Here is a 25,851-nt window from a genome sequence, read left to right on the forward strand (position 1 = left end):
AACCCCCCGGCAGCCTTAAATAATTAACGTTCCCATGCGGGGCTTACGGCCGCTGATCGCCGCTCGCAGCGACAGAGTTTTTCGTCTTTTTGGCTTTTATTAGCGCCGCCGCCGTCCTAATTCGCATGTTTGCGCCAAAGCGCTACTGTCGATTGAATTTGCTGCATGGGAAAAAGTTGCAGCTTCAGGGGCCTCCAGCTCACTGGGGGATGGAGTGCACGCTCAGTAGGAGGCACTAGTGGGCCTCTGTGACATGTGCGCGCCTGAACGTCTACGTGTGACTGAGATCGAAAAACAAAACAAACAAATGGATGAATCTGAATTTGGATTTCAATTTCAAAAAAACAAAAAACACAGAATTTGTTTTATTTAAAAACAGCATTGGGGGTAAAATGGGGGGGGGGGGGGGGGGGGGTCAGAAATTGTCTCAGTAAAAATCACAAAATTTTGACAGGAGAAAATTCACATGCAATGGAAAGGTCAAAATTGGAGATTAAAAGCAATTTGTTTTTGGAATAAAACCATCAAAAAATATACATTACATAAACAGCAGCTTGGAAATTAATGAATGAAAAAAATAAAGTAAAAATCTATTTATTTAGATGTTTAAAAAAAGGATTAAAGCGTCGAATGATGAACCACACATGTATATTTTAAAAAAACAAAATGCACCCATTAAAGTAGAAACTAAATATTTAGATTAAAAAAACAACCAAAATGTGTGTCTGCGTGTAGCTGCCACTCATCTCAACTAATCAGTGGGCAAAACCAATAGAGTGTCACGGGGGAACGAGAGTGTCGTCGTTACAATGACGGAACACTCACATTGGGATTTCTTTGAAGACTTTTGCATGGTATTGCTATGATTGTGGTCACCTACTGAGAGCGCAGTTTGTGTCGAAACCACATTTTGAAAAGCTAATTAAGGGCATTTTCTCAACAAGCCACTTGAACCACACGCAAGCCGTGGAATGAAAACGATAGAAATGATGTAAATGGTGTGGAAAGATAGACACGTTTAGCCCAAAATGAAGCCGCCGACGCGCACGAATATTTTAGAACACGACGAGCAGGGGTGGGAAAAGTAAGTCTTTGTGGATAAAAGTGTCAATATATCACATTAAAGTGAAAATGAAAAAACGATAGAAGTAATCATTGCCTTTATAAATTAAAATCTCCCCGATTTTATTGGAACGATAAAACCTCACATCATTCTGTATCATGACAAAAATGGCGTTAGACCACTGTAGTTCTCAGTGGCTCATATATGATATGTCGAATAAAATCTCAATTTAGGAGGGACTACTGTCCTATTTTAAAATATATAGTATAAAATAAATGCTCCGTCTTTTGAAAAAAAATTGGTGCATAAATGGTCCTCCCATTCTGGAATGACCCTCAAATTGCAACCAGACTTTATAAAAGAGACATAAACATCAAGTCTCCAAAAAGCAAACTCTTCAAAAAAAAAAAAGAGCACATAATCATCATCATCATCATCATCATCATCATTTTTGGAGTTGCTGTGGGGGCAACCAAAACAAACATGGCAGAGCTCCTGAAGTCACTTGTGACCCAACATGCGGCCATTATTCACCACCATCGCATTACGTCCCTCTTTAAAAATAGTGCAAGCGGAATGGAAGGAACAGGGAGGGTTAGGGTCAAAGGTCAAATCTACAGAAGGATATAAGGGCCTTAACTTTATCACGGAACAGCAGAGGCAAGCCACCGCCTTGAGAGGGAAAAAAAAAACAAATAAGATGAAAAGTGGTGATGTTATTTTTCAAGTGAGCTTCGTGTCACGGAAACCTAAAATAAGTGTGTGAAATCTTTCTACTACAAGCCACATGTAGTCGCTAAATTAAAAAATTTAATAAGTGTCAACAATAATTATTCAAAAGACAAATTGTGGATTTTCGGATTTTTTTCACTCTCACAAAAATCTTGCAAAATAATAATTGTATTATCACAATTATTCTGATATGTAAGATGTATATATTTTTAATATCTATAATACAGTGGTGCCTTGAGATTTGAGTTCTTATTTAGCTTGTTTATAACACAGTAATTACAATGTAATAAGGACAATTAGCTGTCTCAATTTTGTCCAAGCAGGCAATTGTTTAAGAGGTCAAACTAGTGCACAAATGAAATTATAGTAAAATGAAAACCCTTTTCTAATTATGATTTGCAATGTAATTCTTCCATGTGTGATTGTTTTTTTTATTTGTCATTCAGTTTATTTTAATGGAGAAAATAGCCTTAGTATATATATTTTTTTTTATCATATTGAAGGTAATTAAAAATATGACAGACAGGTCAAGTCGCTACGAGAACTCAAACGTGGCAAAAGTCATAAATCGCCACGTGGGATATACGAAGCGGCCGCGCGAGATGAAAGATGCTCTCGTTTGGTTCTCACGGACAAACGAAGACGAGGAAGACGACGACGGTGGGAGCGTCGGCATATCGGCCATAAGCGATCGTGGAACAGGAGTCGCAACCAGTGTCACCTGATAGGATGAACGCGGATCACTTTGCAGCCTTCAGACGCCATCCTCGTGCACGCCGAGCACCCGAAACGGATAAGCGTGTCTACTTGTATTCCTTCTTTGTGAGGTACCATCCTTGACATACTACTTTTATGATGGGCGATATATTTATTTTCCTTTTTTTTTTTTTTTTTTTGTGGGGACATTTTGGCTGAGCTGCGCAAAAGTAATGCTATGATGAGTGTATGTACATTCTGGGATGGCAGCCTGGAAGTTTAATCCCTAATCAAGCCATTTGAAATCTGCATATGTGCGACTGTTATTCACTCTAAATTCACCTCAGTTCCACGTCTGCCAGGTACTAGACCATCCAAGAACGGTTCATCCAAATCTGATATAGCAGTTCATAACACAACCGTTTTTAAATATGTATGAATAAATGTCCAGTGACAAAACTAATCCCTTTGTATTGCTCACCTGTTCCATTTTTTTTTTGCCAGGTACTAGACCATCCCAGGAAAGATGTCACCCAGGAAGTTCAAGATCATTCCCAACTGCGACGTCGAAGGCCAGTGGGAACCAGCGCAAGCTAAGATAATTTGCTAATTATGGACGAAGGAAACGCGTGTTGTGGCCTTTGGCAGCGTCAACGTGCAGCCACACAACCCAGTCAAACACAATTAGAAGTCATTAGAGGATTTCAAGATAGCCGTCACAACGGGCTTTACTCGATCGGGAAGTTCAATCTATTCTGGCGACAATTGTAAGCATTAAAAAGTCCACTCTGCTCTCACAAGGATTTAGTAGGATATAGCACAAAAAAAAAAAAAAAAAGGCATTACAATTTGTAGAAAACGCATTATTTGTGGTTTACTTCATAAAGCTTGTGAAAAATGAATACACAAAAACTGTTTTGATATAATAGGGGGAAAAAATACTGCATTTTTGTGGGTTAAAAGTGTCTTGGTCAGTGCCACGACGACGACATGCGCTGGGGCAGGGATACGAACCGGCAACCCTTCAATACCGTTTTGTTTTTTTGTGGTTTTTCAAACTAAATTCATTTTGCCTTTTGTCATTTTAACTAGGGTTAAGGTTATATATTTGTATAAATGTAACCATAAATTATACATACATTTTGCAATTCATTTATGAGCATTCAATATTTCCAACCTGGATCTTTGATAGACTTAAAGTCAACAGATTTTCATAGATGTTATTTAATAATGCATACATACCTTGAATAGTCACTATTATTAATGTGTTGCTGCTCCACATTTTTCAAATGTCATCCAGCAGAAAGATAAACGACAAAGTGGGATGTCGCTGTGTAACCCTATCTGCGTAATACTCCAAAGTGCTTACAGACAAAGTTGCTGAGGCTGACCTCACGTCTGCTGCTTTTACTTGGGCAACTTCATTCATTGGCGATTTATAAACCCAGGGACGGACGACAATTTGTCCACCTCCGTTTCCTTCCGTCATTTTGCTACGACAGGCGCACACACACTTGAAACAACAACAACAACAACAAGAAAGAGCAAAATGCTTGGTGAGATCTTTCTTTTCCAGCAGCCCAGCCACCTTTAATCCCTGCGGGGGGGGGGGGGGGGATTTAGACAGCAGTTGTGGGAGAGAGGGAAGAAGGGATCGGGGCGCAGGGGGATGGGGGAGAGCGGGGCGACCTGAGGTGTTCTGAGCCCGGGAGCAGGAGCCTAATTGGGGGCCCGCAGGTTCCGGCGGAGCCCCGGCCTGCAGTGGGCTCCGAGCGTCTTCATCCGCTAGACTTTGGGAGCACAAAAAGTACACCAAAGGGCAAAATCATGACGCACTTTCAAATACAGTCCAAAAAACATTTGGGGATTTCAATTTTCGTAAATTCTTGCTGTCCAGAAAAGCGCGCATCGCCAGAAAATAGAAAACTTTTTTTTGTTGTTGTTGTTGTTTCGCTGTATCTGTATCTTTTTATCCCTTCAAGAACAAAATCTTCCTAAATTTGTGAGAGAACACACTGCACAATATAAGCACACTATAGACATATTTTGGTACAAAAAATGAGTCAGTGTAATTAGTAGGAAATGTACAATACTGCATATTTTTCCATCTTTTTAGTGAATTGTTGGGGGTGAAAAAACATTTTAAAAGAAAGTATTAACCGGGTGTTTTCTTTTGTTGATATACTGTATGCTCGATATTATTGGTGTCATTTTTGTTTTCCCCGCTGTGGAAATGAAAACTGATTTCCTATCCTACATTGCAAGATCTGTTTTCAACAAAACACACTTGACAAAAATAAATCATTCTACGAAGTGTGTGTAATTTACACGGAATGATTAAATTCCATAAACTCACGTAAAAGTTTTCCACCTGGTTCTTTTATGCACTAAAACAAAAATGATTGATGAATTGATTTACACAGCACGATTTTCGTGAGTTACAAAACAAAAAGCTAAAATTGGAGATGCATGGTTTTCATAGGACGCCCAAACGTGTTGCTAAAATACATTTATTGATACGGACAGTATTAGCTGGTCCGAGCCACATTCTTACAATCCAAGCCTAATTTTTCACTGCTTTCTTTGCGTTTGTTAAAACTTACTTTTTTTCCCGTGATTTTGGGAGTTTTGAGCGGAGAGTAATGGTGGTCACACGTCGTATGTACCGCGTGCAGTTTGAGCCTCGTTTAACAGCGCCGTGCGCTTTTGTGTGCATCAGGATGAGTCAGCATCCGCTCATTAAAGGATTAGATGCGCCTGCACACAGCCAAAATATCTTCTCATCTTCTAAGACTTCTTGCTCGGATAAGACTTAAGATTTCAAATCTCACATCGGTTTAGCGACCGTCATATTCGCCCAACGTTTATGTTATAAAGACGCTGCTCCGCGCAGCATGGACGCTCGCTGCCGTGATGTGGTAATGCGGGCGGGGCTACAGAGCGACAGGTGAGTCTATCGAGTAATTGGTTTCCTGGAGAGGATTAACTTGTCTGCCTCGGGCCTCTCCCTTAAACAATATACAGGTAGTGTGTATCCCAGTTACCATGCCAACGAGAATCTTTTTGCACACTCTTTGTGCCCATCGCATAACAAACCTTTCAGCGATATATTATACGCATGTTCATGTATAGAGCACAAGACTTAAATGGCGATGTGATGCTTGGATTGCGTACCTGAGTGAGTTAGCGCCGCATTAGCATGTCTGGCTAATACTATAAGGTGCCGTTTGTTAGCAGGATGACCAAAGCGATAAAACTGAATTCTGGACAAAAAGCAAATCAAGGAATTTCTCTCTTTTCAAGATGGAAGCAATCGACACAGTATCACTCCGGACCTGAAGATTGTCGTCATATGCGCATTACAAACTCATTTTCAACTGCCACGAAAAAGGAAGTAGAACTTTATACTTTTTGAGAAATTGATTATGCATTCATTTTGCAAAATTCTTTTTTTTTTACGGCCAATTGCACCATCTTGAACGAATTCTCTAGTAGAAGTTCCTCCAAGTAGGAGCACGAGAAAGTGTTCAAAAATCATCGATTCAAATAAAAATGGCCGACTTCCTGTTCAGTTTCGGCCGTGGGTCCTTGAGACTTTTTTGTGCATCCTGTTAAGATAAACATGTCCACCCAATTTCACATTGGTAGGTCAAACTGGTATCGGTGTCTAATTTGTTTTTTTTGGTTTTTTTTTATAAGTTTTGCGAGCTGGAAATCCCCCCAAAAGACTGCTTCGAACCAAAATGGCTGACTTCCTGTTCAGTTTTACTCATACACATTTTTGTGCATCCTGGAATTATAGAAATGTGCACACAATCTCATGTTGATCGTCAAAACTGGTTTCCGAGACAGATTTTTGTTTTTCTTTTTTATTCGTTTTTTTTTTTTTGCATTCATGACACCTAAAATACAAACGTTTGACCAGGATATACACGCAATAATCAAAGTTTTCTGGCATGGTGAGGCCCCCAGAAAAAGCAAGTATCAGCATTACCTCCTTGGTGTAAGAAATAAAACAGGGATGGGCCCGAGACGCATCCCTTTCCTTTTATCAAGGGATTTACATTTGATTGACACCTCCAAAGCATCATGACACATACACAAAATAGTAGCTAGCCGCAGGGCAAACCCAAAGCGAGCGCGCGAGATTCCCACCGTGCGGCTGTAGGACAACGCAGGAGAGGAAGTAACACCCTGACGACACACACCTTCATCCCGTAGTCGTGTCTGAACAAACACCGGACGAGAACGGACCGCTTTCGTACGGACAGAACCAGTGAATACACAAGGGCTTCCCAACCTTTATCTGAGCCACGGCAAATACTCTATTTAACTCTAGAGAACTGTCACCAAAACTGATATTGGGCTGTGGGATCAAATTTCAACCAGCTGGTGACACTGTGGGCCTCTTCGGAACATCAAATCTCTTAACCTTTACACAGTCCGCCTTTCCTTACTTAACCTTTGTAGAAAACTCAATATCGGATCAAAGAGAAATAAAAAAAAAAAGTGCTTGCTTTCGAACATACAGTAGGAAAGACCACCACCGTTGAAAACGAATTGGACTCCACTTTCCTTTTTTGTAACTCGCTATAGTGTGAAACTAAAATTGTCTATAAAAAGCGCTCCTTTGATCCATGCGTGCTCGTCATTAAATACTTGCCCCCAGTTGTCTCTTAAATGTGAAGCTGGCCTTTTATTTTCTTAGGGCGTAACGTATGAACTTCAAGTATTGTGACGCTGACCAATATAAACATTGCAAGTCATTGTTTGTATTCATCATAATGGTACCTTAGTAAAAACGTCGCTTCTTCTGATCCGAGTGATTGGGAATCACTGGCCTACACAATGCGGGTTAGGTTTCACACCTGCACCGTGGGCAGCCGGTTTGCCGATCACGGTGATTGGTCGATGGTTTATTATGACGAGGACAAAGCCATGATGGTCTGATTTACTCGAGCGCTGATGCGTCACAGGAATGTGACACAGTTGGTTTTGGCCTGCACGCCAACGCCCCGAAAGACGAGCGAGCGCTCCGGCGGCGCGGATTGACGGCAAGCCGCCCGTGAACGTCCCGACATTGATGCGCCAGATCAACTTAAGAGGCTTCGATCAACAGTGAAAGTCAGGCTTAGGGGATAGTCAAAATATTAGAAAGCACTCTTTGTGATGCAGTGCAGAAACAACAAGCACAATGAGACATTTGTTAAATGAATCCCTCTCTGAGAGGGTCAATCAAAACCGAGCATTACCTTCACACAATTTTTCATACTGATGTTGTGCAGGTGTACCTAATCAAGTGGCCAGGGTGTGCAAGTTAAGAGGATCGGACAAAGAAAATCACCATCCACAAACATGGCCGACACTCTCACAGGACACGGTTGACACGCGGCAAGATATTAGAGTAATAAGGCCGACACGATGAAATACTTTCCGCAAACATGGCTGACATGCTGCAACACACTCCAATAGCAGAGCCGAGTTGGTACGACAGACTCCGTTACCATGGCAGACAGGCTGCAACACACTCCACAAATATGGCCGCCACACTCTGCAACACTATCCACAAAGATGACCGACAAGATGCTCCAAATATCAATACAATGCATTGGATTTTCATCAGACTGTGTGTAGAACGGCTTAACAATCATTTCCTTTGTTTAACCAGGTGAGGCAATTTCGCATTTACTATTCCGAGCTGGGGGAAATGAAGGGGTTCAGCGTCTTGCCCAAGATCCGTACCGTCGACCCTTCGGTCAGTGGACGACCCGCTCTACTAACTGATTCACAGCCACCGCCGATGCTTATTGTTTGGTTTTCTTGAGCAAGAAAATCCCCAATTCAGCCACCAAATCGGATCCATGAGGCTCGTGTGGATCACGTATGTGCACCGTGTACGTAAGCTCTCAAGCGGTTTGGCCCCAAAGCCTCGTGCGGCGGCAGCTGCCACACAATGTTTACCTCCTGAGCAGAGACGCACAACAGAACCCGGCCGTGTCGTCACCACAACTACCGGGGAATCCGAGTTTTCGGGGCAAACCCCCCCCCCCCCCTCCCCGTCTCGAGGGAGGTAAACAAACCTCACGCAGATGCAGATCACAAAACATTATCTTGATCCTGCGGCTCGTCTCTTTTGAACGTTCAACGATTACAAATTGCTCAAGTGTTTGTGTTTGTTTTGCTTTGCCTGATTGTGGGTTTGCACATGTGCCCACGTCACCTTGGTTCTGGATTTCTGGTTCTGGCAGCCAGACGGGCAGGAAGGAGGAAGCTGCCTTGTGCTTGTATGGAGATGCATCCCATTGTTCTTCCAAAAGAAACTGAGTCAACCAACTAGCCCAGCAGAATGTGATATGATCAGCCCCATTCAGTGATTGTTATCATTGTTGTTCCAATGATGGAAAAGGTCATGGGGGCACAAAGTACTTAAGTAGACTAACTACAGTACTGATGTGTTTGTTTTTACTTCCAGTTTCCCTTTCAGCAGCAAGTTAGTCGTTCAAACACGCAACAGCCAGTTCTCAACACTTAGGATTTTTGTCATTCTCTCTGTGGCGTGAACCCAATCACGGCGGAGAACGTTTTGCTTTAAGCGGCCTCACCAGCAGCAAAGCCCCGGTAAGTTTCTTTTTCTTTTCTAACAGGAATCGATACGCTGAATCATCCGGCAAGCAAATCATTCCTAGGGTTTTGGGGTAAAAAAACTAAACAAAACGCTTTTCGATTCCTGGCCGTTTATGTGACATACACAGGTTGTAAAAATAAAATAAACAAATCAATAAAAGACTGGTTAATGTAGAAGTACGGATTCGGCTCCTTTACTTAGTAAGACACACGTCGGTCACAAAAGGAGCAATAAAATCAATAGGCATAAAAGAAGCAATCAAATATAGATATAATGAAAAATGAGTGAACATCTCACTGGGTGTCAAAGGCCAAGGAACGGATGCGTTTTAAGAAGTGATATATAAACAGATAAGGAAGAGAACACTCTAATGTGCTGACGCAGTTCGTTCAATACCGGAAATATAGAAAAGCATTTTAAAAAGACAGTGGATGGAGAATAGCTCGCTTCTCTGTATCTGTTGACTCATCATTTTTTATGATTCCTACTTCTCGCTCCGCCTTATAAAGTCTTCAAGATCACAATAAAAACTTTTTTTTACTTCCTGTTGTCATGCGGAGGTTGAAAAAAAATTAAGAAACCTAAGTACAAAATACAAATATCAGTTTTTAGATGTAGCGAGTCAAAGTCAAATGTCATCAGAAAAATAAATAGATACAGATAACTGAAAAACCGCCTTAAGTACAGTAACAGACTATGCTGCACAACGTCGGCGTTTACAGGCACTGTACATAAATCCGTCACTGGACTGATTTCCTCTCTTTTTTTTGGGCGGGGAACACGTCTCCAATCAAACGGTGGGTTATCAGAGACGAACGGTCGCCCTCCGGACACATCTGAAGAGCTGCAACGGCTGACGACGTGCCCTGGTAAGATGCGGCGAAGCAGACGCAACACGCGCTCCGACGTGGCCTCAAGTGCAAGACGCATGGACAAATTGGGAAGTTGCCTATTACAGCTTGTCCGTGACCGCCGCAAAAGACTAGAAAGCAACCTTTAAGGTCAACATGCTGACACGCGGTATTTTGCAATCGTGTCCTGGTCGTATTTCGTTTAGGAGGCCCAGCAAACTGACCCCCCCCAGGTATTGTTAACACGCCGGACAAATTTGAATGAATAAATCAATTGTAAAGTATGTGAAATCAGGCTTCAAAATAGTCAAGAACTGAGACGTTCTTTCAACTTCCAGATGCTGTTGGCGTGTCGCTGAATCCTCCCAAAAAAAAAAAATAACGCCTCCTCTGAACTTTCAGCTGTTAAATACTGTATATGCCTTCTCTCCCACTACACTCAAAATCCAACGATATGAATCTGGAAAAAAACAAAAAAAACAATCCGCAATAGTTGAACCGCAACATATCGAGGGAACACTATTCCATTCATTATACAAGACACCTATTGTATTTGAACAGTGCGACGAAGAATCTTGACTCCTTTGTGTCTTTTATTAAATGGCATCACGTTCCGCTCGGCAACCCGAACGGCAGAGGAGGAAGGCCTCCCGTGCGATCTGGTTGGTTCGCGCTGATCGCGGCGACCGTGTTGGCGGGTCGTGTGAGGTTTCGCCAGGTGATGTTTTCGTTACGGTGTTGACTTTGCGCTGTTTGCTGTTGTGCGTGTGTGTGAGGTCCCGTCGCGGACACGCAAGAAAACAACAACGCCTTTCCACGAGCGACTGCCAAAACACAAACGGCGGCTGACGTGGACTTGATGGACACGACAATGGAATTATTAACGACGACTGCGCTCTATTGGCACGGCTGAGTTGAGCTGTGCCCTTCAAGATTTCATATTTAACAATTGTACATTCATTTGACAAAACGGCCTCACTTTTTCACAAACCATCAATCAGAATCAAGTCAGTCAGATCTCCTCCGAGGCTTAAAACGTTTGTCAGCTGTCGCATCCATCACTGAACGGCAAACAAAACGATTGGCACACAAAATGTAAAAAGATTCGAAACAAAAGCACAAGAAATTTCCATGTTAATGGGCTTTTCCTACCAAATGTACAATCGGGATCAAATCCACATTCAATTTGGTTTAACATTAGAATGACAAGTACCAACTCTTGCTCAAATCAGATAAGATTTGAGATAGGAATTTTAACCCCCAAAAAATGTACCCATTAAAAACGAAAGCAATATTTTTTTCATGACATTGAAAATCCTCCTTTATTTTCCTGACTTTTAAAATCTTGTCAGTGTTTTTCCTGATATTTTGAAATCATTTTCACAATGGGAATTTTGCTGACTTATTTATGATACTGATTTACTAACATTAGAAAGATTGTTTTTACAATAGATTTTTCTGACTTTAAAATTATTGTTTTTAATAGCGATTTTCAATCTGTTATTAATGTATGAATGTTCACAAAGATTAAATTGGAACATTCTGGGAAGAATACATATCCATTTAAAAAAGAAGTACACAAAAAAATGCACAAATAAACTGGTCAACACTTACAAAACAAAATATTTTAAAAAATATGAGCTAAAAAAAACAATGCAATGTCATTACTTGGTTTGTTAAATGTTGCTTTTGTCAGTTAAATTGTTGTTTTTATTTTGTATTATTCAATTCAATGATAATTTGACTTTATGCATAAATGCCATGAGGAAAGTGGCATTATGGGAAATGCAGTATGTATAATTTCTACATTTATGCTCCTATTCATAAAAAAGCAAACCAATTGACCAGCGCAGCGTTCAAGTAGATTGGAGTCCAATATCCACAGGGAAAGTCAAATGTTCCACACTGATCAATGCTATTTAAGCAAAAATCTGATTGTTATGACTTATAATGAGATCACATTTGATGCTGCGCTATTCTGCCATAATTATGTGCAGACTTAGACTCTTAGACTAAATAACTGAATAACTTCCCCCGCGTGCGCCTCATTTGCCCTCTCGCCTCTTCGGACAAGAGTTAATCCCCACATACGCCCGAGATGCTTTTATGCATTCTGCACGAGTGGAGACGCGCCACGCAGGTCTACGCGGAAAGGTGGGGGTACGTCGACCTCTAAGCGCCCCCCCTGAGAGCGGCCCGGGCCGAGGAGCTCCGAGCCTGCCAATTACCCCCGCGAGTCGCTCAAACAGCGAAGCACGGCGGAGGCCAACACACAAACACAAACGCACGCACAGACGGTGTGTAGTCAGAGGTGACATCATGGATATGTATGACACATGCACTTGCGCAGCGCGTGATTTCCCCAGGTAGCCACCCTAAGCCTCACACGGGGCATGGATTTGTCTGACACCTTGTTTAACACAGATGTCAAAAAAAAAAACAAGTAACACAAAAAAAAATTAAAATTCAGCTTACAATGGGGGATGCTGGCGTTTGACAGAGGCGCTCATCTCCCGCCGCACCTTGATTGACAGCGAGACGAGCTCACCGTTTACGGAGCATCCGCTGAATGATCAAGTGCAGACGGAGCCCCGAAGGAGAGCGCCTGTTCCACAAGTCTTACGGGGTCGAAGGAGACTTTTTGCATGTGAATTTGATGAAATTTCTCTCTCGACAGGCTGGACCGCATTCTGGGAGTTGTCACGCTAGGCTATGCTATGCTAGTAGCACAGAAATAAGCTTTTGTAGTCAAGACAGTGCATCATATGCTGCGACGCCTGAAATCTAGAATGGTGATTGAACAAAAAATGGAGGACAAATGATGGTGGATGCATAACAGCGCTGTGCTCGCATTAAAAGAAGCCTGGCACAGAAATACTGTACGTGACTGCTTTCAAGACACTGTATCACATGTTGCCTGCTCTTAAAAAAAACGATGACATTTGACCCTAAATTTGAGGACAAATGGTGGCCCTGCACTGGCATCAAAAGAAGCCAGACGTAGAAGTATGCCTTATAGTCAAGACAGTGCATGATATGCTGCTTGCTGCTATGCATCACTGAAAAAGCAAAACTTTTCACGCAAAATGTCTCGGCAAATAACATCCCGTGAATGAAATAAAGTCATACTCGACGTGGCGAGTTGCATGTTCTGTCCAATCCAAGATAGTGCAGGATATGCTGCCTGCTAATAATCGGTATCGGCCCTGGGAAAGAAAAAAAAAACGTATCGGGCTATACGTAGACTTTAAACCATTTCCCATGGTAGACAGCGCCTGAGGTAAAACGTCTGACCTGTAACCTCACAGGCCCCGAAGCGCTGCTGTGCGGAACTCCTGTCAAACATCCCAAAAACAAACTCCTGTCTGGCTTCTTCTCGTTTTGCCTGTTACACTCACAAACAAATGAAGACCCGACACGCACTGCAGATTTTGCCGACAAAGCACCTGCCAGAAAAAAAACTAACCAAAACAACCTGAATAGCTGTCAAGTTTCAGCTCGGCAAATGATGCCGAGCGCGGGTGGGGGGGGAACGGTCGCCGACTCCAAATTGGTTTGCGAAGAAGACGAGGTAGGAAGCGAGCACGGCGCAGGTAATTATGTAGACGGCGCGAGTGGTGGAGGAGGCGCAGCGTTGACATCAGACCTAAAGCCCAGAGATGGGGCTTGTTAGCGGGGGAGCTCCGTTAAGACTCGCCCCCTCAACAGCATCTCCATTCTTCTCCTTTGTCCTCCCACCACACCTAAATTGGCTTCTTCCTGACCCTCCGCAAGCCGCTTGCCTCTACCTCCCCACTTAGCCTGACCCGCCACGCTCATGTATATGCATCGCAAATCCCCCGCAGACACGGGCAAATGCGCCAACTAAAAAGCTACGCAGAGTTTGGGTCAAGTAGCCCCTTGAGTGTTACCCCTTCGCTCGCGTTTAATCAGACCGAGGCAGCGGCACCGACCGAGGCGGCTCGGGGGCACCCAAAGGCAGGTTTCCCACCGGCCATTATACCGCGATTGTGGATGGGCCTCCTGTCTGGAAGAGGAGTCAATTAGAGGAGGTGGGAACTTTTCACACAACCAGAGAATGCGAAAAGTGTCGCAGAGCTGAAATGCCGCCAAAAGAAATGACTCGAATGTTGTTAACGCGATTTTATTTCAATAAAAATGGAAAAGAAAGTGTTTTTACAGATCATGCTATTTTTTTAGTTTAAAAAGTTTTGGTTTTGATAATTGTAGTTGTTTTTTTCCCCCAATATAAAAAGTTAATTTCAGGAAAAAAACATTTTCTGAAAAAAAAAAAGTCAACATTAGGCTTTTTAGTATAAATATAAAAAATGATGAAAATAAAGTATTTTTCAAGTTGTATTTAAAAAATATATATATCTTAAATTTCAAGACAAAAGCTTGCATTAAACTGAAAATTCAATGCAAATTGAACTGCAACTCAAAAGAGCAAGCAGAGTGTAAGATGGCAGACTGAAAGGTAAGCGCCATTTTAGCATTGATAGCTGGCCTACATACCGCAAGCATGACTCAAAAGCTCAGATCGAATTGCACGGGCGGCATCGCTTCTATTTTTTTTTTTTTTCAAGCGTAATGGCCTCCATTTGGAACAACTATAGGGCTCCTTAGAAAATTGTATTACAGACGCTTCAAGCCAAACGAAGCTCAAGTGGCATCGTTCCAACGCGACTTGTGTTAATGTCGACCGCACGAGACGTTGTTTTTTTTTTAAGCCGCGCGGCCGCACTACATCGGCTCGCCTCGCGGTCGGCTGTAAAAAGAGGGGGCGAAGAAAAAAAAAAAAAGGAAAAGGCTGATATTCGAGAGGGGTTATTACAAGAATCTGTCTGGGTGATGAAGTGCAGATGGCGCCTGTGAACGGCTGACAGGCTACTGTCCTTGTCGGCACGAGAGCTCCGCGGCAGGTTAAACGCAAGCGTTAATGCCGATTCATTCGCCAGATTTCACGTGGTCTTGTATGGGTTAGAGAAGTGAATAAAATGTGGCGATACATGCTTTTTATTGGACAATGAGGCTTCGTAAAACCGATTTAACCACACGCTGTATCACCTTTTTAAAAAAAAATAAAATACAGATTCCAGTAAAAATGCTCAACTACTTGTTTCGATAAAAGTTCATTTGGATAGTTATTTTTTTTTCAATGCAAATTTTTTTTATTTTTTTTAAATAGTCATTCTTGAGGGGGGAAAAACAATTCAATCAATTTTGACAAAGGCTTAAAATGTATTTGATGAAAGACGATATGGGAGGACATCTTGGAAGTTGGTGTTGGCCCATTGTTGCACTGATGAATCGGGAAAAGGGCACTAATGGACTGCCCCCTACATGTCAAAATTGCAACTCAACCTTCGTACGCCTTTTCTCCATGTTCTTCCATTAACTTTAAAACAATGGAGTTGGCCCACTCTGGTTCTCAGTGGTTCTGTTGTGGTCCATTTAAGAACAAAAAGGAGTTCATTCCGTGTTTCTTTGAATGCCTCGGCAATGATGTTTCACATTGGGTGTGTCATTCTTCTTTCCATTCACGTACAAAGGATGTTGCATGTTCCTACACATTTCTCTTTGTGTGTGTGTGTGTGTGTGTGAGCATACTTTAAACACGCTTGCTCATTCGCAGTGTTTCTGTAATGCTTGACGAGCCGCCCTGGAGCCTCCGCTCGCTATCTGACAGGAAATGGAAGTCCTGAGAGGAACACGCACAAAAAATTCAAACAGGGCAATGACACTGATCAGGTCTTTCACACCAATTACATGGAAATACATTTCTAAAACTCTTTCCCATGAGAAATGCACATTTACAATTCTTAGTTTAGATATAGAATGTCACTCTTGTAAAATAAAAAAAAATAAAAATAAAAAGTATTTAATGTACAATTTTTATTTTAAAAAAGTCAATACTATACTAATATAGATTTTTTTTTTTTTTAAATAAAATGTGATGACAATGTTTTCCATCCATCCATCCATTTTCTACCGCTTATCCGAGGTCGGGTCGCGGGGGCAGTAGCTTTAGCAGGTAGGAACAAAGTCTTATTTTTCTAAATTGAGTAAAACTTAATTTAAGATAAACGGTTTTATTTTAATTTTATTTTTTTTAGCTCAAAAGACTTGTTTTTCAAGAAAAAAAACAAAAAGTGAATACTACGAGGGTGAAGTCGTATTTCCGAATTAAAAAGTTGTTTGAAGAAAAACGTTTTTTTTAAGTCAACGTTCAAGAAATACTTTTCCCGGCTGTCATTTTTCCACAAAAATCACAAGAAAAAGCCAAATTTATGAGAAAAAAAGTCATACTTCCATAATATTAGACAGTATTTTCTTCTATTGTCATCTTATGATAATATTACGAGAATAAAGTCATAATAAGCGTCTTATTATTTTTTTTTTAAGAATTTTTTTCTAGAACAAAGTGGTCGATTCGAGAAAAATCCTTAACTGAGATAAAAAGAAGAAGCCATTTTGAGCAAGAAATGTACTTTTTGAGAAGTTAAAAAAAAAAAAAAGAAAAAAGATTGCGGTACTTCTCAAGATTGAAAAAACAAGTTTCAAGTTTGGAGAAAATATATTTTTTAAGTCAATATTCAAAACATCTGTTCCAGGGTGTCCTTTTCCCCACAAAGATCCAAAGAAAAAGTCAAACGAATGCTGCGAAGTTGACTGAGCTGAGCTCTCGTGAGGCCCGTTGACGGACACGCGATTCAGACGTCACCGTTTTGCGCGAATTTAGAAGTCCGTTTATGCCCCAAATTCCGAATTAGACGGCCTCCTTTCTCATTCGCAGCGTACGACGGAGCCTCGAGCAGACGATTCAAAGAGCGTCGAGGCGACCGCAGCGGCCCCTTTAATACGCCGGCCAGCCTCCTAATGGACCCTGCGGCTTGTGTGCTTTTTCAGCTGCCTCTGAGAAAAGCCCGCCGCTCTTCTCCCCCCCTCGTGACGAAGATGCGATGCGATCGATCGCTCGCCGGCAGCGCCCCTCCAGGGCGACGTTTGCGGTCGCGCCCGACGCCCGCGGAACCTGAAATTATCCCAGTTTAGCCGTGTTTATTCACATTCTCACGGCGGCCGGGACACACGATCCGCCATGAAATGTTGGCGCGCGGCGAGAATTTGTCCACTTAACTGGGCTAAATGACATGCTATTTGAAGCCCGGCCCGATTCAAAGTGGGCCTTTCAAGGTCTGCTCCGCAGCGGCTCGCGCGTGCCTCCGGATCGTCATTACGCCATCGCCGGCCTTCGTTCCACCCGCCCCCCCCCCCCCCACCCCACCCTCCGAGCGTGTCGTTTACGCCGCAGGGCTGCAAAGGGATCGGCGGTCATGAAACATTCACACCCGCTTTCCCAATCGGAGCGCAATGAGGGTGTAAAGTAGCTCTGAATGTTTCAGATTTGTCCTCAAGGGCTTTGTGCGGTTAAGATCTCATTTGGCTTCGCATCGCGCTCGCTCACAACAACATGAAGACTCAAAAGCTCCTTTTAATGTGGAGTTAAAAGTCAGTGTTGGGAAATTTGTATATAAAACGCAGCCACTGAGAACTCGAGTGGGCTTACTTCATTGTGGTCATTTTTAAGTTAAGTGCAGAAATGAAGATTTTGACATATAAGGGGCGGTCCCTTATATGTTTACTGCACTCAGGACTTTTCCTGACTCACACGGGGGCCAACTCCACTTTCCAAGATGGCCGCACCCATGAAAACAGGCTTCACTTTGAGATACCTGGAATCGGAATATAACTGTATTTATGTAGGAAAACATATATATGGAATTTTATAGAAATATTAAGTTGTAACATTGCAATGTTCGAAAACCAAGCTAATGTTTCCCATTGAAATGCCATTTTTTTTTGGGGGGGGGGGGGCTTTTTAACTCAAGTCAGACTGTGCTGAAGGCGGGACTCGAACAGAAACCAAAGTCAGACTGAGAGGAGTAATGTGTGTAGACTGACCAAACAGAACTGCAGACGATTTAACAATGGCAGCAAGAAAAAAAAGGACATCTGGTTACCAGAAAGTTCAAATGCGTTGCGACAAGTTTGAGGTGCGTGTGTCTCGTTGTTTTGACGAGTGTCGTGAGAGAGTTGCAGCTCTGCCAGTGAAGCGGGTGAGGCGTGTTGACGGACCCCGGTGACGAGTGTCACCCTCATGTCTCGCTGCCTTAACTGTTATTACTGCAGCTTTTCACGCCGCACTCTGACACCGCAATGGTGCCGCTGAAATTGTGTGTGCGCGTGTCATTGCGTTGCACACATACACAAGTCCTGTATCTGGTTGTGCGCGTCTAAAACCTCATCAACAGTGTGACCCTGGTAAGGAAAACAGGCTAAGCGTTCGACCCGAGGCAGTGACGTCACAATTTTGAGCCGTCACTGTCGTGCGACTCGCGTAAAGTGCTATTTAGAGGTGCTGAATTCGTATTTGAGAGTACGGGAAGATTTTATCGTGGGGTCCTGAACACAACACGCGACACCCCCAAAAATGGACTCAGTCACACTCCTTGAAAAGTTAGAAAAAATATTTGCCCTCCCCAACGCTAATTTCACTAGTCGATGTGAAATTGGGCGAACGTATCGATCATGACAGGACACACGAAAAAGTCTCAAAGACCAACGCCCAAAATTTGAACAGGAAGTGAACCATTTTGGTTCAAAGTAGCCAATTTGGCCGAATTCCTTCACAAGCGTTTTCTGGAAAGTTCGAAAAGATTCATTCCGCATGTCTATCATAACAGGACAGATGAAAAACTTTATGGACCAATGCTGCAAACTAAACAGGAAGTCGGCCATTTTGGGCGAATTCCTTCAAGTTAGCGCTCCACGGCAAGTTAGAAAAATTAGCTCACCGATTGACGACAAATCGGGTGGACATGTCGATCATAACAGGACACACGAAAAAGTCTCAAGGACCCATACCCGAAATTGAATAGGAAAGTCAGCCATTTGTTTTTAAAGTAGCAATTTGGGGGAAGATTCCTTCAGTAGCGCGCTACCTACAAAACTTTGGAAATCCCCATAACTTTACAACCGTATGATGAAACAGTGACAATTTTATTTTCCGGTACGTAGCTGCTCGCCTTTGCTACACAAAAGGTATCTCAATATCCAGACAGGAGTAGCAGCGTTGGTCAGGGGGCGAGGGACGTAGCTAAGTGTGTCGCCGTCAGGCTGCAAATTCAAATTCACAGACGGAACGCGGGCGGGTGTTTTCGGCCTGCAAATCTCAGCGCGGGACCTCGAGGGGACATCCGAATCCGACACAATCCCTACTTTAACATCCCGGCTGCTCTTCTTCTTCACTTGCTGACTAGCGTGGCTCCTAGCACCCCAAATGAGGAGCACTAAGGTGCCAGCCGCGAGCTTAGGGAGTCACGCTAAAGTCACACCAAGTCTTCGCTTTTGCCTATCAGTCCATATTTTCTTTTGATAAACGTTACTTTCCTCTTACTTTACTGTTCTCTCAGTGACATTTTTACTACATTGCTTCCACGGAGTTCTCGTCGTAACGTCGGATTAACGATGACACCGTGTGCGTTCAAAGCGTGATGCCTTCAGGTGTAAATAATTCAGACACGACTGGACTTTAAAGACATGTGAAGGACACGGGGAAATGTCAAGTTACAAATGTGCACAACTGTTACAGAGCAGGGATTCCTGCGGGTGCGCCACTGCCCTCTAGGGATGCGCCACATTCAGTGTGTAGTGGTGATTTTCGGCAACATGGTGAAAATCTTTTTTTAGGTCAGAATATTTCCATAATAAAGTTTTATGTTGCTTGAGAATTAAGTCCTATTTTTTTGCAAGAATTGTTTTTTTTTTGTTTTTTTTAAAGAATGAAATAGTATTTTTTGTACAATATTTTTTTATGAAGTTGAATTGTTTTTCTAGAATAAAGTCGTATTTAGTCTTTTTCAACGATCAATTATTTTCTCTGAATATATTAGATTTTTCAAGAATAGTCTAAGAATAAAGTTGCATTTTTTGAAAGATGTATTTTTCAAGGATAAAGTCATTATTCAGATTAGTCATTTTAGTGAACATTTTTATAAAGAATAGGTATTTTTTCAGGTGAATAAAAAGTCTTTTTTTTAATAAACTTTTATTACCAGAATAGTCTGTTTTTCCTTAAGTTTTTTTTTTTACAGTAAAGATGGATTTTTATGAGAATGAAGTGAATCTTTGTCAGATTTTTCAGAGGAAAAACTGAGTTTTTTCAAGCACGCAAGCAGAATGCACGCCAGTGTGCATTCTGCTTTGGGAATTTGTTTTTATATTTTATAGTAGCGTGATTATTTAGTTAAAGGGGGATGTATGAACTTCATATCAGCTTGTATCCGTGGATAAAATGTGTCCATGAGCTGAATTTTTCTGCCCAATTGTCACGTAAATGTGGCTAATTTACATCATCCCGCCCCTACGCAGACATGCTCCACCCATGATTTGGCAGCTAGGCTTGCAGAAGGTTCGTTCATTTCCAGCAATGGGCAGACAACACGATCTTGTGTTTGTGCACACTTGTTCGTTTCTTTGAGGAGAGTGTTAAAGTTGTATTTTTCTGAGAATACAGTAGAGTTTATAAAAAATATTTTTGGGGGTAATTTCAAAAAGGTTGCTTACTTTTTTAGACAAACGGTCATATTTGGAGAATGTCTATGTAATTTTTGTTTGTCTGCCTATTTCTGAAAATGTGAGTGTAAGCAAGCTATTCTGAATTGCGCTTCACTGTGATGTGACAATTGGGCGATTGTGTCAAGTCGCGGCCCACCACACCAGGTTTCTCCAGCAGCTAGGCTGGCTGAAGATTTGCCATTTTCAAGCAATGGTCAGACCACTTCAACAAACGATCTTGTTTTTCGAGAATACAGTGGACGCTAATCGCGGGGGATAGGGACCAGGCCGGACTGTGAATAACAAAAATCCGTGGATAATTGACGGCCATTATAACGGCATTGAAAAATAGTTTTTTATTTATTTATTATTTATTTTTTTAATCACAAAAAAAAAATATTAAATAAGTAGATTTAAGCCACAACTTATGGGTTCCCCCCCCCAACAAAAAGAAAAACCAAAAAAAAAAAATAATTGAAAACAAACTGAAAACTATTTTGGGGAAAACAATTTAAAATTACACATTTATTTTAGTTTGCCAACCATTGTTCTGGCATGCAAATTGCTGCATTTTGCTTGGACTATGCAAGTGCCAGCAGAAACGCAAATGAAAGGGTGCATTTACGTTTTCTGTTTTGGATGTTCTCATGAACGTTGGCATTCTTTTTGGCAACCACAGCAGAGGCCAGCACACGCGTTAGTTTGCATGGCAAAAAACACCAGACCAACATGCGTGATGCATTTGAATAAAGAAGGGGGGAAAAAAATGCACCTCAAAGCCAAAAGGAAGGGCCCAATTTTATTTTATTTTTTTACTCGACGCAAAACGCAAGCTGGCCTCTCCCAGACATCGTTCCGCCCGTCCGTAACACCAACACAAACGGCGGCGAGCGGCCTCTCGTTTTGGGCAGCTGTGCTGTGCCATCACGAGTGCCCGGCGACTCCTTCGCACACAAAGACTGATTATCGAGGACCTCAAATACTAAAACGGCTTACGTCCTCGATATCAAGCTTGGGTTCCACATACTACTCGTCCACATCTTAGTTAGTATGTGTTTTTCAGTACTGGTGCCACCTTGGGCCTACAAGTACGACTTGAAGCAAATAAAGGCTCAAACGGCAGCGAATGGGCAATACTTCAATGAACCAAACACACCTGTTTTGGGAATGCGGGAGGCGGCCTGAGTACACGGTTAGCTTCAAAACCAAGACCACAGAACTGCGATGCAGACATACTAACCACGAGGACACTAAAAGTTTCCGATCGTCGCTCACGGGCGCCGCGGTTTACTCTTTAATGCAACAACATCTACAAATAGAGAATAGTCGGCTTACTGTTTAATTCATATTTGCCGGACGCATTTACTGTACTTGTGGGAGATGTTTATGGGTCTTACGTGGGCGACGCACCGAGCGACTAATCAGAGCGTTGTGGAGAGACAGTATATATTTGGAGGGGGGGGGGGGGGGGCAGAAGATCACAATGTGGAAGAAGATGAAGACAACATTTTTAAAAACGGAGAAAATTGATTTTGTAAGTCAGGCAGGAGGAGAGGACCAGCTGTGTTTATCTGACTTTTGACCCCCCAGGGCCACTCCAATCTCAACAAGAGCTCGGCCTGACACGTGCACGCGCGCGCACACGCAGGATTACTGGACCCTGGTGGCAAAGGTCAGAGCGGCTGGGAGAGCAGGAAACGGGCGTTGGAAGTGCAGAAACGCACCTGGAAGACCCCCCAAATAAAGTAAAAATCAAGATGCATTGATACTGTATTTCATGAGGCGTTATGTCATCATTTCAAGCTTCACTGGGTGCGGGATTGTTAGGACACGCTGTTAGTCACACTCGTATAAAAAGAACGTATCGGCAAATTTGATGAATTTGACCACTGCGCAGGACGCAAAAACAAATACACACACAAACTTAGGCGCACGTATACACAATGTCGCCCTTTCTCAGACGTGAAAACGTCATCTTTGACAGAGTAGCGTTTTAAACAAGCCATGTTCAAAAACGCGAGCCACTTGTTTTGTGTGTCCATTTATTATGCTGATTATCTTTTTGTGCATTGTGGTCATTTTTCTTTTATTATTTCCTGCATTGTTTGTTTGAAAGTCATTTGTCTTATGTTGTAATGCTAATATTGGCCGGCCGATAAATCTGTAGGGCCCCAATTATAATCAATATGTATAATCACCTGATTGGCTGGGGGAAAAAATGAGTTTTGGCCTACTAACTGTCCAGTATATAACCTTAAGACTACACCACAAAAGTAAGACTTGCTGCTACGTGGTGCATCAATATTGGGAAGTTGTCCATCTGGGTTTAGGGAGGGAACTGTTTAGGAAGGCTGAGGGTAAAGGTCATAGGTGGGTTTTTGGGAGCAGGGGGAGGGCGGCAGAAGGGAGGGCGCGTCGGCCGAGGCCGAGCGCCTTTCTCAGGTGGGTCTGCCCAAACATGACGGCCTTGTTTACCTGTCAGCTTTTGTGCGGCCCTCCCACGGGCGACAAAGGAGCGAGGAGGCGCAGCTCAAGCTCGTGGGACCACCAGAGCAGTCGGAGACGTATGGAACGCAGAGCGCCGTCTTTGTCTTCATGTGCGTAGTACGCTTAAACATCCTGACGTGTGCGCGCGCACACACGCATGTCATATTTGCGTGAATAGGAAACTGAGCCAGAGTGCATGTTGTGTTTGTCGCTGGGCGGGTTTGTGTACAAATGCAAACACGTCTGACTAATTTGCGCCGACGAGTAAGTGGCCAATGCAAGTACTCAGGTGACATACGTGTGTGTGTGTGTCGCATTGTGACTGAATCGTGTGCAAATGAATGACTTGAATACAAAAAAAAAAAAAAAAAAGAACAGATTCTATCGTGTCGATTTTTCCCTCATATACTATTTTTGAAATTCAAGTACAGTCAAATTTGCAATACTAACGCTGTACGGTGGAAGTCAAGTCAACTCAGTTGACGACAAGCGGCGGTTTGGCCGATAAAATCAGTGAACAATTCTTCAAAAAGAGGCTTCAAGCCGTTTCCCAGTCGACGTTTACCGTCAAGCTTAACATGAAACAGAATGACATGTTATGTATTTCAAACAATCCCGTCACATCATAGAGCATTGCAACACGGTGCTTACTTGGGGGTCACGCCAAAAAAGGACAGACTATGAAAGTCAAGAGATTTGTTTTTGGGTTGTTGTTTTCTTCTGGGCGGCTTCTTCTTACACAAGTCCAGATTCCGACGTGAGCGCACTCGAGACTCAAATCTCATCACGTGTGTGCGTGAGCTACTGTGGGAAAACTCTCTTAACCTGGATGAAAATAACCAGAGTCGCAGTAGCTCATCCTCCTCCCTCTCCTTTACAGGCTCTGGATGTGCGTGTGTGCGTCGTACACACGTACAGTTAACGCATACCTGCGTATGTCCTCTGGGTGCCTGGCTCGGCTCGGCGGTGTGGGAAAACGGCAGTAATGGAAAAGGAGACCATTTCAAAGGCGTTTTGGAACATATTCCAAATCTACGTTCAGATTAACGCTGTTAAGGTGTGTCACAATGTTGAGATTTTTCACGTTTTGTGGCTATAAAACTCTTCAAGTCAAAGAGGCAAAACCTCGCCAGATGATGAAACGGTCCTGACTTGGTGAATGCCAACCATAGCTGTCACCATGGCAACACTTCGCTTCTCGGTGACTGTTTTGTACTCACAAAATGCCAAAGTAGGCAGATTTTTGGGGTGATACAGCCGGTGTATTGGATTGTGTAGGCGTACCTAATGACGTGGCCAATGAGTGTCACCTATTCGTTAATAGGAATTACAATATCGTACTTTCTTCCATAAGTGTTTCTATTCACAACTCAGATTTATTATTTTATTTTTTTTTACAACCAGTGAATGTTTTAACAACAATAAAATATGCATTTGTGTCGTGCAATACGGAGTGGTTAGTGTGTCGTGTGTTATTCTACACACTGGCAGACACGCTGCAACGCACACTACAAAGATGGCCGACACGCTGCACTGCAACACCCTCCGCAAACATGGCTGACGAGGTGCCATAAAGATGGCAGACACAAAACGGCAGATATGCTGAAATCTGTTCCACATGCATGAACATGTTGGACCACACTCCACACACACGGAATTAATATGGCAGACATGCATATCGAAACCAACGCCACAAAGATGGTCGACGTGCGGCAAAACACTCAAACATGACCGACACGTGGCAAACATTTCCACAAAAATGGCTGACGAGTTGCGCTGGACTCCACCGACATGGCAAACAGCAAATCATGAAGTCATTTTTAACTTCCGGATTGAACATGAAAATAGTAATGCTCTTGCTGAAAATGGTTTATTAATTTCCAAAAATGTTCAACGACGCCATTAGGCTAACAAAATACTTTGCCGCACAGTGTACTAAATAATTGTTAATGCTGCCCCTGTGGCTTGCACTTTGACTCTCGTTGCTCATCCCGCAGGCTGACGCAAAGAAGCTTTTCCGTTTTGATCTGACCGCGGAGATAAAAGTGCCAGGCCCGCTATTCCCACTCTGAGTCCTCCATACCTTCCTGCGGCTGGAATTTCCAGAGAAGGGCAGTAAATTGTGCGCCGTTGTCCTCATCCCTCCTCCCTCCGCTCGCTACGTCAACTTCTGAAAAACACATCCATCACTTGGCTTCTAAGGGAGGATGTGGGGATGAAGACTGCGTGTGCGTACTAAGAAGTGATGGACGGGCCCGGCCCATGACTTTGTCCAGCAACTTCCCAGATGAAATGAAACCAAAAGGTGGCCGTGAATTATGCGCCTGACCTTCTTTTCAATGGCGGGTGATGTTATGCAAAAAAAAAAAAAAAAAATGCATGAGACTCTTAATTCATAATATGACAAAGGCCTAGTTTTAAGAACTCGTAAGAAAGGAAAGCCAAGTGGCAAAACACTCTACAAAGATGACCGACACAGTGAAAGAATTTCCTCGAAGATGGCCGACACTGTGCGCCACTTTCCACAGGCTCGGCTTGTCCGGCTGCAGCACAAAACATCCACAAACACGACGCAAAAAAAAAAGACGCTGCAATCCACGCCGCAAATATGGCGGACGTGCACGCGGTAAAATACTCCACAAACATGGCCGACATGTTACATGCCACAAACATGGTTTATGTGTGGCAAAACGCACGTCTGCACTGGTGCGTGTGTGTGTGTTGACTGCGTTTTCCCATGGTGGTGTGTTTTCATGCACTTACATTGGTTCCACGCAGCG

At 42.8% G+C, this 25,851-nt stretch overlaps 2 long non-coding RNA genes across 3 annotated transcripts in view; one reads left to right on the forward strand and one right to left on the reverse strand.

Annotated features, from left to right (window-relative positions):
- The window catches only part of LOC133467475 (uncharacterized), a 59,207-nt gene that overhangs the window by 12,402 nt on the left and 20,954 nt on the right, over positions 1-25,851 (reverse strand). The window lies entirely within an intron of this gene.
- LOC133467476 (uncharacterized) lies at positions 8,904-24,279 on the forward strand. The gene is made up of 4 exons (XR_009785232.1): positions 8,904-9,109; positions 9,926-9,985; positions 22,175-22,329; positions 23,952-24,279. It is a non-coding gene; the product is annotated as an uncharacterized LOC133467476 (long non-coding RNA).

This window comes from Phyllopteryx taeniolatus, chromosome 17 (genome assembly GCF_024500385.1).
Source record: "Phyllopteryx taeniolatus isolate TA_2022b chromosome 17, UOR_Ptae_1.2, whole genome shotgun sequence".
Lineage (NCBI taxonomy): Eukaryota > Metazoa > Chordata > Actinopteri > Syngnathiformes > Syngnathidae > Phyllopteryx > Phyllopteryx taeniolatus.